Source organism: Sceloporus undulatus, chromosome 1 (genome assembly GCF_019175285.1).
Source record: "Sceloporus undulatus isolate JIND9_A2432 ecotype Alabama chromosome 1, SceUnd_v1.1, whole genome shotgun sequence".
In the NCBI taxonomy this organism is placed as follows: domain Eukaryota; kingdom Metazoa; phylum Chordata; class Lepidosauria; order Squamata; family Phrynosomatidae; genus Sceloporus; species Sceloporus undulatus.
The window spans coordinates 337,443,152-337,458,064 of record NC_056522.1 but is presented as its reverse complement, the minus strand read 5'-3'; the positions used below and the strand labels follow the sequence as shown (position 1 = coordinate 337,458,064).

General features: G+C 42.7%; 1 protein-coding gene across 2 annotated transcripts in view; it reads right to left on the bottom strand.

The window, feature by feature from the left end:
* Positions 1 to 14,913, bottom strand: part of PROSER1 (proline and serine rich 1) — a 321,400-nt gene that overhangs the window by 303,969 nt on the left and 2,518 nt on the right. The gene's annotated exons all lie outside the window — the stretch shown is intronic.

Below are 14,913 nucleotides of genomic sequence, written 5' to 3'. Positions count from 1 at the left end.
TAGTGGCCAAAAGGATGAGAATTTAATAGCCTGACTGTGGTGGGATACAGACTGCCAATTTGGGGTGGGCTGCAGCCGCCCCTTTGCGCAACGTATTGGGGCCAGGGCAGCCACAGCGGTGCCCAAATGCCCCAACACGGTGCTTTTTGGGACCAGGGAGGTGCGGCAAAATGCTGCTCCTCCCTGGTTCCAAAAAGGGGTGTCCTTGGGGCTTCATGTCCCAGGACACCCCAGGAGCCGCAGCCAGGGGAGAAAAGGGGCCGCTCTTCTCCTTTCCCCAGTGCCGTTCCCATGGCAGTCTAGTTGCCGCGGAAATGAGGCGCCCTCCGGGAAGGAGCTCCATTTCAGAGCTCCTTCCTGCGCCGCGGTTAGGCCACCACAAGTGGCCTGATGCAGCGCCAGGACGTAACGGCCGCGCTGTGCTGTTTGGACGTGATGCAGCCATTACGTCAAAATGGTGGCGCCGCCATTTTGGTGTACTTAGTACGTCCTAGGGTTAGGGGGCGTCTGAAAAGGACGCTCCTGGGCAACCCTAGCATGTACTCAGTACATGCTTGAAGGCCCGTCTGTACAGGGCCTATGAATGGTTAATCCCAACTAAAGTAAACCCATTGATCTGGCTTCTGAATTTTGGGTCAACATGTAGATAAATTCCATTTACAGTATTTCAGTGAGTTTATTCTAGCTACGATTTAGAATAAGATTCCAGCCAATGAGTATAAGAAGGACAGGCATCTAAAATCATAGTAGCCTTGTAATTTAGACAGAGTAGAAGTCAGGAATACTAATTCAGTTTAATCCTTCTGCCATATGCAAATTACTGAACTGTAGGGCTTTGGTACACAAATTGGTAATTAATTCCATAGGAGCCAAGGCCTCACCTTAGGGCTTTACAAATTTAATTTTAATGTTTTTGTAAAATACTCTCACCATAGAACAGAAATATCTAGGCTGCACAGGGAGAAGGATTTGCTTGGAGTGAGCAGAGCAGAAGGGATTTGTATGTGCAACAGTAGGCACTTATCCAAACGTTTGACTTCTGCTGCCTTGCAAGCAATTTTTTTTTAAAAAAAGCTGAAGGACCAATTTCTGTGTTAATAGGCAAGTCTTTATGTTGTAACATTCCTGCTCCCCTTGGTCTAAGCACAGCATATGCTCATGCAGTGCCAAAAGGAGGATGTTCTGTTAACAAAAAATCTCCATAGCATCAATGAAATACAGATTGTACCCTAAGATATGCACACACACCTTCAGTTGTCTTTTCTACTGCTGTTTCATTTTTCCTGTATATTTTTCAGTAACTAAAAGAGTGTGTGTGTGTGTGTGTGTGTGTGTGTGAGAGAGAGAGAGAGAGAGAGAGAGAGAGAGAGATTTTTAAGGTTATAGCACTATGTATGAAAATAACACGACAAAGCTCAAATTCATCATCCCAGAAACAAACCACAAAGAAGAGCTGATTTGCTATGAGCTACTGAATAGATGCTTTGAACCCATTGTATGGACCTGCTCATACCTCCAGTTCTGTTCTCTGGAATTTGTTCACTCAGTTTTTATAGAGAAGCTAGATTACATTGTCATATTATTAGAGTGCAGTGTATTCTCATTTGTCCCTCTGTACTTTTTCTTACTTAATTGCGTGCTATTTCTGTGTATGTAATGAAATACATTGGAACCTCTGGTCTATACAGTGTATGCAGGCACTGTGCTATTGAGACATTTCAGGGTGCTTGTACATTTAATTAAAACTTTCCTGTATGCAGGTCTGGTCCACTGCATTTGTTGATTGCAATTGCAGAATTTGGGAATCACATTCAGAACAGGTTGCACTCCTAATCCACTGTGTAGTATTTGGCTTGCTTTTGTTGCATTCAGTATTATGTGGTTGTTTTGAATTTTTTAAACATTGTTTTAATGATGATATAAAGTTACATCCCTTGGGTTGTTACTGAAAGGGAAGGAGGGGTATACATTTAAGGCACAAACAGTACCTGTACTTGGAAGCTGGTCATTGTTTAAACTTTTTGTGGCAAACAATAATATTGTAATCTTTTATATTTCAGTTACTTGTGTCTCATTTCAGTTCACCTCTGGTGAGAGACTGGCTGCATTTTGCCCTCACTAAACTCTCATATCACAATAGCCATTACATCACTTACCCAGTGGCATCACCAAGATTGGTGTCACCTTGGTGTGGTTACTCACTCTATCACCTCCAGGCTGTCTGGCATACCCCTGCCTCCAGCCATGCTAATGGCCCTGTAGATTAGGTCCCTGGGGAAGAGAAAGATTCCGGACTATTTGCCACTAATGGTTGGTGGACCAGAGCACCCAAATAAACCACCCGTGTCCCTGGCCTTTCCTGTCTATCCACCTTGTTCACTGCTCCCAAAAGGGTTCAGCCACTATTTGACAAATGGAGTGCCCTCAAGGTTTTTGCCATGGCATACTGACAGCATCTCAGCTGTCTTCCTTGCTACTTGTGGGCAGGTAGACTGGGTCCTCGCCATTACCTTCAGTCTGTGGGAGTCCTGGTCTACCCAGTGGTGCAGCACCTACATTCTGGAAGGCAATCTCTTCACTCAAGTGCATCAGGTGTCCCCTGGTGTGGTTCACACACCCCTAGAAATGGCCCTGCAATTACCTAAACTACTTCAACCTGGTCATTATATAAGGACTGTAACTTTAAAAACTGGTGCCTGAGTTTTTTGTCCTCCCTTTTCCTTCCTCATTCTCCCCCCCCCCCCCCCCTTTGCCATTTTTAGCCTGAGGAATATTGTCTAAATACGGTTTTATGCAACTCACTCTGACAATCTTTTTGGCTAAAGTGTGGGGTAAAAGTCCTTTGAGCAAATACATAGAATCATAGAGTTGGAAGAGACCACAAGGGCCATCCAGTCCAACACCCTGCCATGCAGGTATCCTCCACTACACGGAGGACATTTTCCACTGCTGCCCCAGCCCTTTGGAATACGCTGCCCACTGAGCTCCGCTCGACTACCACCCTGGCCCAGTTCAGGAAGGACCTGAAAACCTTCCTGTTCCAACAGGCATTCCCCGAATAAAATCCTGTGGGCCTCCCTCCTCTTCCGTGGCCAAGAGGTTGGGCTATGGGGCTTTTTTGCCTGTTATTTTTATTGTTTGAATGGAGGGCTGATGTATTTGTATTTTAATGTATTTTTTGTATTTTAATGCTTCATGTATTAATGCTTTTAACCTTGTTGTAAGCCACCCTGATCATAGGAAGGAGCGGGATATAAATAAAAACTTTATTTATTATTATTATTACTCCCGATCAAAGCATCCCTGACATAAATGAATAAATCTCTTATCTGAATATTGTTGTTTAAATATTTCTTTGTTTCAAAAAAAAATCTCACATTTCTCCCAACATGTTGTAAAAAAATTATTGCAACCCTCTCTAGGGGCTGCTTCTAATATTAATTTAGCAAAAGTAGTAGTATCTTTGCTTGCAAAGGTCTATAAATTATGGTGTAAGCATAGACATGAAAATGCTTTTTTTCTCCAATATATGTTTCCATTTCTTACACATGCATAGAGACTATAGTTGACACATGTGCTGTCATTCCATATACTTTGGTTTCTGCTTTTTTTTTGATGGTCAAATTGATATTTGGCCAGAACAAAATGGGAAGTGTGGTATAACCAACCACCAACCCCCCCCCCCCCCCCCCCCCCGCCATTAGTCTTCTATAACTGATCTTTAATATCTTTTAAAAGTTACAGGGTTTCTCTGAGAATGTTATGCAAGTTGTTTCTTTTTAAAATGTTTTAATGTAGTGAAAAACCTGTGAGAGCACTTGTGGGCTGCTCATAGGCAACCGGTCATGGTGGAAACAAAATGTTTGACTGTCCAGAAAATGTTGGACTTTACATGGAAACCTGCAGGCCTTTGATTTACACTCTGTTCTTCATGTTGTTTTTCCCTTTTCATGTTGTTTTTCCCTTATTGTCTGTCGTGATAGAGAATTAAGTGCTGTATAGAATCTTATTCCAATGTTTGCCAAAGTAAGGAAAATTTTGTTCATGGCAATTTTACTCATAAAGTATGGCAACTGTAAGGCAAACCTATCATGAGGTCTTCTTGGCAAGATTTGTTCAGAGGAGGTTTGTGACCCAGTGGATTTCGTGGCTGAGTGGGGCATTGAACCCTGGTCTCCAGAGTCACAATCTGTCACTCAAACCACTATGCCATGCTGGTTCTCAAAATGAACATTAGCATGAACTACAATTGTAAAGATAAAAGTGCATGCTCTCAGAGATTAGATTACTTCCATACTCTCTAATCCAAGATAGTTTATATGAACATGATCTGAGATGAATTTAGATATGATGCAGCCGTCAAAGAAAAGCATCTATATAGGAACATACATAATTTCAGCTAAGATACTAAGCAGTGAATGAGTTGCCATCTTCAGCTAGCAATATTGACAAGTAGAATGTTTCATTTGGGTCCAGCTATTTTTTTCCTTTTCTTTTTAACATTTATATCATTTTGCCAGCCAAACAAAAAGAACCAGAAGGACAAACTACTTTAAGTGGTGACTAGGTTAGAAGCTGAGGGAAAGACATAATAAAAATCATATCAAATGTCAGCTGCAGCTGGCTGAACAGCTATCACCAGTCACAGCAGGATTTTGAGGCAGTGAAAAGACAAGGAAAAAGTTATAGACAGTGTAAAAGACATTTCACTCCAGGAAACTCTCAAATTTTCACAAGGTTAGATGTCCCAGAAAGTGGCTATTACATGAAAGCATTATGATATATCAAATCTACAGTGATCTCAAATAGTCATTGAGGACCAGCTTCCTCTCTTTATGCAGAGGAGGAAAAACAAATTGATACTTATGATTTTATGACATCATTACAGCTCATTTTCAAGTGGAGGAAACTAACTGAAAACTCGGCCGTAAATTTCTAACCAACACTTATGGGAACATGTAACTCTAGGTCAAGAACAACCCCACAAGTAAGAGAAAGCCTCTGGAGTTATTTATTTATCATCATTATTTAAACATTTATTTCCTATCCTTCACCCAATGGCTGCCAAAGTTGCTCATGATAAAATCATACAATAAAACCAAAGCAATCCAGATACAAAAACTTGTGATATTAACTCACAGATTAGAAGCAGTAAAAGGGTACACACCTTGCATGTAGCAGATAAGTAAAGTGGGCCTCAAGGAAGCAGAGATTAAAAAACAGATTTTTCAGCTGCACAGATTTTGGTGGTGGTGGGGAGATAAATACAGTGTGCTTTGCTCCTTGGTTACACCCTGCATCAATAGCAATTTACCAATGGGAATTAGCAGTTCTTATCTATTATGTGGCAAGAATTCATTTAAGAATCTCCCTTAGTCCAGTAACAGTTTTTTATTTATCCCTGTTGCCTCAACAGACGTTGTTGCTAAAACTGATACCTCTCAAACATCGCCCCCCCCCCCCGTGTTTCACAATAATCCCTGAATGTTTTTAAAGCCTCTGCAAATCTTTCTGCATGCTGCTGCTGTTATAAATTTCCATACCGATGCCCAATTGCCAATACATTGCGTGAACCTAATTCTTTTCTCTTGCATTTCCCCAGCTGCACATCTATCAGCTCCTCAGCTGCGTAATTCCCTCCTGCATATGTCCAACTGCCATGCCAAAACACAAAAGAAACAGAATAAAACCAAAGACAAGCTGCTTTGGGGACAAAGTTTCATAAATGGGTACCACCAGACAGAAGGCTCTCTCTGCAGAATGGAGCAGGGATACTAGGTCTCAGGACTCCGGCTGAAGTCACAGAGAATTAATGTGCTGTTCTCCATGTCTTCAGAGACCAGAACCCTTGTAATAATAATACGTACAATTACTGTGTTTTTCATATTAAAAAGTAGACTAATACTCCCCCCCCCAAAAGAAACCGTATAATTTAGTATAATTTAGAAGGCATTTTCCATGGAATGATATTGGAGAAGACTCGTTTTAATTAACTACATTGCTTCCTCTTTATTTTGCTGATTTACCTGTCATTCTCATCAGAGATTTTCACTCCATAGTGGGTAATGGCAACTGCAATAGGTGGAGTGTCAAATGGGAGAGAGGAGCAGGAAGAGGAAACTCATAGTATGCTGCCCCATGGTACAGTGCATATGCATAGAAAGAAAGCTGCAGTGTATGTCTGTATGTGTGTAAGAGAGAGAGAGAGGAGATGGCGGGGCGTATAGATTGTGACTTTCTTTGATGCCTTTCTGGAAATGAAATAATTAATGTAAAAATGAATATAGATGTGTGTCAAATATGAGAGACAGACAGCAGTAGTGGGCATGGATGTATAGATAATAATAATTTATTTATCCCGCCCCTTTGAGGTCAATCGGGGCGGCTAACAGTAAAATAATACAGACATTCTAAATCAAAATCTACTGCCCCCCCTTAAAAATTTATTAATCAATTATAATTAAAACCAACAAAAGAGATGAAAAAGACTAGGATGGGAGGAGTTTGGGGAAGAGACCTCAATCCATATACCTTTAGCATAGCATAAGTATCCACATGTGGAGGACACTACAGCAACATTATGCTACCTACACTGCCAACAATGATAGCGATATGGTGAAAAACATGTTAATTGCCACTGTGCAATGCACAACACATAATGTGCAACTGCACTGCAAAGTATGGGATACATAACTGCAATGCAAAGTATATGATGGATGAGCCAAAGGTTGATGATCTCTTTCGTCCAGCAGGCAAAGCCTTTTACCAGACCTTTGATTTCTAAACGGGATATGCAGAATGTTGTTTAGTAGGGTGTGCTATTTTGTTATTATTAACGATAGTTTTAATTGTTGTAAGTATTATCTAAATATGATTCTATAGTTGTGTTTTATTTTTTGTTTATGCCTTGCTTTCACTTCACTTGTTCTTTTAACTTATAATGCCATCCTTCTTGGGTCTCATGTTAGGAGCAGATGAATATAATAAATAATAAATTTAGAGAGTTTAAATAGGAGAAAAGGGGAAGACTTAGAAAAATGTTCTGAATAGTGAAAAGGATGAAAAGCCCCCCCCCCACCATATATTAGAGAGAAGTGTATTTGGCGGGGTATCACAACCGCCGCTTTGCGCGGTCCTGCCGCCGCCGCCAGAAGGTCCCGGGGGGAGCCGAGCCTATAGACGGCCCGACTGCCGCGCGGACCGAAAAAGAAGGCTCCAAATGGAGCTTCTTTCTGCGTCGCGTTTGCGGACGTAGCGAGGCGCCAGGGCGCGTCGCTACGTCAGCGCGCGCGACGCGTCTGGACGCTGTGCGTCCCGATGCGTAAAGATGGCGCCGGCATGGTAGAAGGCGGCCGCCCATCTTGTACGGCGGAGTCCCGTACGGCCCAGGGGGTCTGAAGAGACGCGCCCTTTTTTAAAATGGGAAGATCCGACGTCCAAGGGCCGTCTAGAAGTCCCTTATGAAATGCTTTTAATAGTTTGCGATAGATTTGTCCCAGTTTGGAAATTTACAAAAATGTTCCCACTACCCTATGTAATAGAACTTTTGACTATTATCAGATTAAGGTGGTGTTTTTTTTAAAAAAAAGAATGATAAAGATATCGTAATATCGGAACAACATAAGATTGTCTTCAGGAGGGAAAAACATATGCTGTGAAATGTAACTTTGCAGCTGAACCACTACATAGACTCATTTTGCAGAGAAAGCTTTTCAGTCAACATGGAAACAGCATTTTATATCAGCCTCGCTCCAGAGTGTTGGCTTCTTTCCCTAGATTTTTGTTTTTCATGGAAACAAAGAACGAAAAGGTATTTTGTGCTTTCAAGTGTTGTGAATGTGAAGTGACTCACTTTCCATTTTTTTTTTCAGGACTTCTGTTTTTCTCTTCCTTTCTTTAAGAAAGTACATCTCTGAGAAATGAAGGGAAATCATGGAGGTCATGGAAAGAAGAACGGGACAGAGAAAAGCAGCTGCCCAGCACCAATGTAATATTCCCTCAGGGATGTATAGATACTGAACAGTGCCAGTGTTGTTACATGTAATAGGTAAGAAGATGAGCTAGAAAGGCTGCAGCAGTTGCTTTTGCTGAGTCGCTCTTGGAAAGACTTCCACTTCCCCCGCAAACTGGAATCAAATTATTTTTTCACTGTGAACTCAGGGATTATCCACATGGTCTGAAAGAAAATAACCACACCCTGAAATTCACCTTACAGAGGATGCATGGCTTTCGATACCATAGACCATGGTATCCTTCTGGGACGGCCTGGCAGAGGTGGGGATTGGGGGCAATGTGCTCCAGTGGGTTCCGTCCTACCTCTCCGGAGGTCCCAATGGTGCAGCTGGAGACGTGTGCTCCGACGAGAGGCCCTAAAAACGAGGTCCCTCAAGGGGCCATTCTGTCTCCATGCTATTCAACATTTACATGAAACCGCTGGGAGAGATCATCCGAGGACATGGGGCACGGGGATCAGTACGCTGATGACACCCAATTATCTTCTCTATGTCCCCGACTGATGCTAGTGACTGGGATGGCGTCTCCCTCTCGTGGCTGTCTAGAGTCGTAATGGGCGGGATGAGGGAAAACCGACTCAAACTGAATCCAGAGAAACGGAGGTACTGGTGATAGGTTCTCCTGGTCCAGGATGGCGGTGGTTCCACCTGTCCTTGATGGGGTTCACGTCCCTGTGAGGACTCCGTGTGTAGTCTGGGCGTGCTTCTTGATGTCGGCTTCACCTGACTGCTCAGGTGAATGCGACGGTCAAAAGCACCTGCCATCAGCTTCGGCTGTTCGCCCGCTGCGCCCATACCTGGCCCAGAGGGACCTTGAAAACTGTTGTACATGCTCTGGTAACTTCGAGAGGATTTCTGCAATGTACTCTCAACATGGGGAACCCTTATACCAAACTCGGAAGCTCAAATGGTGCAGAACATGGCAGCCCGCTGGTCACTGGCGCTCCCAGGACCAGCATATAACACCAGTGTTTAAGGGATCTGCATTGGCTGCCCATTCGCTTCCGAGCCCAATTAAGGTGTTGGTAATTACCTTAAAGCCCTAAATGGCTGGGCCCAGGATACCTAAAGGACCGCCTCTCCCCGTACATTCCGCCTCGCACCCTCAGAACGTCTGGGCAGCAGCTACTGAAGGTGCCGGGGCTAGGTTGGTCTCCACGACTCGGAGGACGTCTCCATAGCTGCCCCAGCCCTTTGGAACGCGCTGCCCACTGAGCTCCCGCTCGTCCACTACCCTGGCCCAATTTTAGGAAGGACCTCAAAACCTTCCTATTCCAGCAGGCATTCCCCGAATAAATCTCCTGTGGGCCTCCCTCCTCTTTCGTGGCCAAGAGGCTGGGCTACGGGGTTTTTTTTTTACTGCTGCCTTGTTTTAGTTATGTTTTAATTTGTTGAGTTGTTTTTAATATGTTGTGAGCCGCCCTGATCGAAGGAAGGGCGGCATATAAATAAAATTATGTATTTATTTATTTATTATTTATTTATTTTATTATTTATGTGTTTCGAATGGCATAAAGACGCCCCAAGCTGCATCCAGGGCTTAATACCAGAAAATAAAACCTCAGTTGCTCTGGTTTAGACAGAAAGCAAACTATTGCATTGGCATGTGAACTGTGTGCTGTGCGGAGATGGGGGAGGAGCCAGGCGGCTTCTGAAACCAAGGAGCCTGGTGGTGCACAGTGGTTAATGCTGTACTGCAGCCATTCACTCAAAACCACAAGGTTGCGAGTTCAAGACCCGTAAAAGGGCCAAGCTGCTCAGGCTGCCTCCTTCCGAGGTCGCTAAAAATGAGTACCCGGATGTTGGGGGCAATTAGCTTACTTGCTAATTAGCTTACTTGCTGTTCACTGCTATGATCTTTGGAATAGCGGTATAAATAAAAAAAACAAAACAAAAAACCAAACAAAATTACTGACCAGTGTATTTTTGTCACCTGATTGGTATATTTTTAAATCAGCTGAAAAAAATGGGAGGAGAGAGTGTCCCTGCCAAATTGGAACAGTTTGGCATGTGAAATAATACTTATTGATTATTCATATTGATAACATTTATGTAAGATTTTGATTTTAATTGTGGAGTATGGAGGGTATAAATACTCTAAAGGTACCAGATCCCATCTGAGCTTGGAACTAAGCAGGGTAACTCTGGTTGTACTGAATGGGAGCACAACAATACCAGGAACTGTAGGTTAGTTTTCATAGGAAGGAACTGGCAAAATCATCTCCGTGTATTCACTGCCTAAGAGATCTGCTACTTGCCACCCATTCTGATCCAGCTAATGTTGGGAAAAAAAAGGAAATAATAATATATAAATAAAGGTTTTTCTCCTCGGTCCTCCATTGCTGTCACCTTTCTAGGCTAGCATCACTGTGGGAGCGTCTTTGCTGTCTTGTCATCAGAATGAGGTGCACAGCCATGTGATTTAATGAGAGCAGTTGCTCCCCCTTCTTCTTGGTCACATGGCTGGACACCCCCATTCTGACCTCACCGAAGGTGAATCACCAGCAAGGATCTTCTGCCAGGGAGCGTTTTTGTGTCCAGCAGGGTGTGACAGTGGCGGTGACAGCAGTGGGCCTGAGGAGTACCAGTGTCAATGTGTGGTAAGCCTGGCTGACATCTGGACAGCAGACGTGTCAGCTCACCGTTGCATCTGTCATGTGTTGCTCAAGCAGTGGATCTGGGTTAGTTCCAGAGCAAAATACTCAGGCTGCACCTGGAATTTTTCCACTTGGGTCATAGTTGGTGCACTAGTGAAATTGGCCACAAGCTTTGAACTATGGGAATCCACTTGGGTTCCGTGACAGAAACCTAGGAGTATTGCAATAGCATGTACATTTTCTTACCACTTATCAGTGAACTCAGCATCTTTTAAGATGTTACGTCTGTAAGCCAATTGCCTCCAACAAGCTGGGTATTCATTTTACCAACCTACGAAGGGATGGAAGGCTGAGTACCTTAGAGCCTGTGGAATTGAATTCACAACCTTGTGGCTGCAGTCCAGCATTTAATTGCTGTGCCACCTGCTCATTCAGGTAGAATGCAACCCACTCAGGACAGGGCAGCCTACCAAATTTCTAGATTCGAGAAACACCAGTGAACCAGTCTCCATCTTATTGTGATTCAGCTTCAGTTTTTGGCTTCATCAGGCCCTAATACCATCCGGCAGTGGTTAGCCTCTGCACAGCCCCAATGGATCTACCAAACAAACTGCTGAGTTCTTGAATAATGGATATCACTCAAAGGGTTTTTATTCAGGCATAGAGAAATATTCATTGTTGACTAGCACTTCGTATCAGGCTTATTCTTCATTCAATTTTCACACCGTAGTGTGATCTTTGCTAGAAAGTATTAGTCTTTCACATAGGGAGAAAAACAGTTATCTATTCAATAAAAAAAAAAATTACTGCTTTCTCTTATCTTGTGAGCTTTGCCTAGTGTGATTGCGTCAGTTAACTGAAGTGATGCAGTGTTATTCTGTATACTGATTTTTATGGTATAATACAAGCACCCAACTGAATATGTGGATATTTAATTAATGAATTTCTGTTGTACTCTAAGACAGATTTCAGCCCCTACTGGGATGTATTCTGTATGTAAGTGAAATGGATGAGCCAATGAACAAAGATATGTGCATTTCAATGTCATATATGTGATTTTGTTCAGAGATTTTATAGGTTAATGCTAGTTTCTATGCAGATGAAAATACCAATTACTTTTTTGTTTGGAGAAGCGTATATTCTGCCTCCAGACCTTCCTCATTTTATAATAGAACATATTTGCCAGGAATATACATCTAAGTTTTTATTATTTTTTTATATCTGTCAGGGACCAATAACTGTGAAACTGAACTACTATAGTAAATGACAGACACCCATTGCTAGTACTCTGCTGCTCTAGCAAGTCCAAAAGAAGAAAAAAGCAGGATGAAAAATGTGGGTGAGGGCTGAATTCTCCAATCAGCCATTTGTTATAGAAAGATTCACAGAAGATATTCATCCGGTGTAGGATGTATTTGTGCCTTGCCAACTAACACAGAATATTGTAAGTCCTAGTTTAGTAATTGGCATTGCAATTACATAGTGTGAGATCATTAAACTTTACAGTTTAATTTTTCAGCTAAAAAGAGAAGCATAAATGGGCTATGAAGCCACAGCAGCACTAAATCATGGTTCTGTTTGTTGTTTTGTGTCTGCGTGTCTCTGTGGTTGTGTTCCTTCAGTCGCTTGTCGACTTATGGTAGCCCTGTGAATTTCATGATTTTCTTAGGCAAGAATATAAGATGTACTTTTGGCAGTTTCCTCCTCTGAATATAGCTACAGAATCGGTATTTTGACATCTCCCATCCACGTATAACCAGAGTGCCCTGCTTATCTTGCAGATCAGGATCTACCTTTAGGGTATTTAGGTCCTTTGTTAGTTTACTGTGTAGAAAAATGGCTATGGGTTCCAAAGCAGAGGAGGAATGCAAATAAACACCTTAAACAGTAGTTATAAGCCTGGTTTTAAAGAATTGCACTGGCTGCTAATATATGTCTGGTCAAGTCTGAAGTACTGGTGACATCCTTCAGAGCCCTAAACAACTTGGATGAGGTAACTGAGAGAGCCACAAACAACCACACTACCCACCTAAGATCAGTGGAAAAGAAGGGGATCCTTTGTATCCCATATGATTGGAAACAATACGCCATGTAGAATTGGGGGCAGGACATTCTCAACAATGCACTCAGTTGGAACGCCTTTCCTTAGACCAGGGATGGGGAAATGCGCCTAGTTTTTGCTCTCCAAACTCCCCAGACATCCAAAAGCAGAAAAAACATGAGGTGATGTTTTGGCCCCCAAATATTTGAAATGGTTCCAAACCATCCCAAACATACCATTTTGCTAGATTCCCATGCCTCCTCAACCTCTAAAGCAGTCATTAAGAGGATCAAGCAAAGGAGAAATGACCTCATATCAATTCTAGGGATGCAGAATAGCAGTCTGCACTGCTTTAACTGACATGGTTCCATCCTAGCTATGCTGAGAGCTCTCTGACAGAGAAGTCTAAATATCTCTCAGAACTACAAATCCAGAATTTCACAGGACTGAGCCATGGCAGTTAAGCAGTGTCAAACTGCATTAAGTTTGCAGTGTAGAAGCAGTCTTGGTCAACAAAATTGCAGCTTGCCTTCTTCACAGTTCTCTTGCCCTCCCTTAGAGACCTGAAAGGCACCAAAAGTGAGCTTATTTTTATGCCTTTTTAAAAGCAGGATGTTTGTTTTAACATTTGGAGTTTAGTAAGATCATGTTTGGCTCTCAGGGGACATTTAGACTACCTTTTACCCTCGGATCAGAACCTGGATTAACAACGGGAAGTTCATATTGGCCCCGATCCTTCCACATCGAATCCGAGGCTTGTACACCCATTCAGGGGCAAAGGCCTCTTGCACGGGTTTTGGAAAGCGGAGTAAAAGCTGTATCTTTAAAAAAAAAAACCAAATGGGTCGGCGAATATAACTTGTCCCTGATCATGATCAGTCAGGTTCAGGGGAGGGATATAGGTCAGAGGGAGGACAGCAGGGCGGAACATGCTCCCCTTCATTGGGGTAACAGAGGAGAGGGAGGAGAAGGAAGGAGCCGAAGATGCCAAGGACAGAATCGGGAGACAGAGCGGAGGAGGAGGACGAGAGGAGGATGGAGCTGGGCGTGCCAAGGCAGCATAGGGGTATGTGGGGAGCGGAGGAGGGGAGGAGGAGGATGTGAGCCAGGGGTGCCAAGGCAGAACTGGGAACAGAGCAGGGGAGGAGAAGGAGGAGACTGAGAAAGGGTCAAGTTCAGGGAAGGTTCGAGGGAGGCAGCAGAACGGAACACGCCTCCGCTTTCGCAGGCAGCTCTCTCTCTCTCTCTCTAATTATTATTTGACAGACTATGTGAATGATTTTTGGGTGATACATATAAATAGAATGTGTGGGTGCTTGTGTCACTTCCTTTTATTTCCTCTTGCTCCTGAACGGCACCTTATGAGGCTTTTTAAATTATTTATTATTTTAATATGTGAATGCTACATGCGAATGTTACAAAATGTTTCCCTTTCAATTTGACAAATTGATACAAGAGTGAATGCTTTTGACACACAACACACACACACACACCCACTGGAGGTTTTTTAATTGACAGAATATGCGCACTCTGCCACCAGTTTTTTTTAAAAAGGAGGGGGAAACGCACCCATCTCACTTGGCCAATGGCTGTAGGACGTCACTTTGACGAAAGCGGAGAGAATTGGATAGACCGCAAAGGGCCTTCATTTTAAAACGGTACTGCAAATGTGAACTCTCCAAGAGCTGACAATGGCATTCAGGGGTAAATTCCCCAAATAGGTAAATGATAGTGGGCACTTGTTCCGGAGGGATTGGGAGGGGGGACACGATTTGCCCAGTTCCATCCGGGGCAAATAGGTGAGTGGGAATGGGGCCTCATCTACCGTTTGAAGGGTGTATATTTGTTTGCATTGTTAAATTATTTTAAGTGTTTAAATTATTCTAAGAAATTATTTATGGCATTTTGCCCTAAGATCTGATGATATAGGCGGGATAATAAACAAACAAGCCAACAAACATATCACTATGAAAACTCAATATGGATATGCAGAAATGTTTTAAAATCTCTGTTTCTACCAACGTGTGTTATTTTGATTTATAACACAATTATAGCCCAGCATGATTAAAATACAGTCTAACAGTGAACATTATTAGATAGTATTAAAAACAGAATACATATGTTTGGGTTCTGAGTTATCAAATGTAATTGGAAAAGGAAAAGTGGGATGTGGTCTTGAGTTTGCATATGCAGTGAAAAGCAATGTGTTGGCCTTTGATCAGTCTCAGGGCTGTATGTTGTTAAGTACAAAACAAGAAAAAAT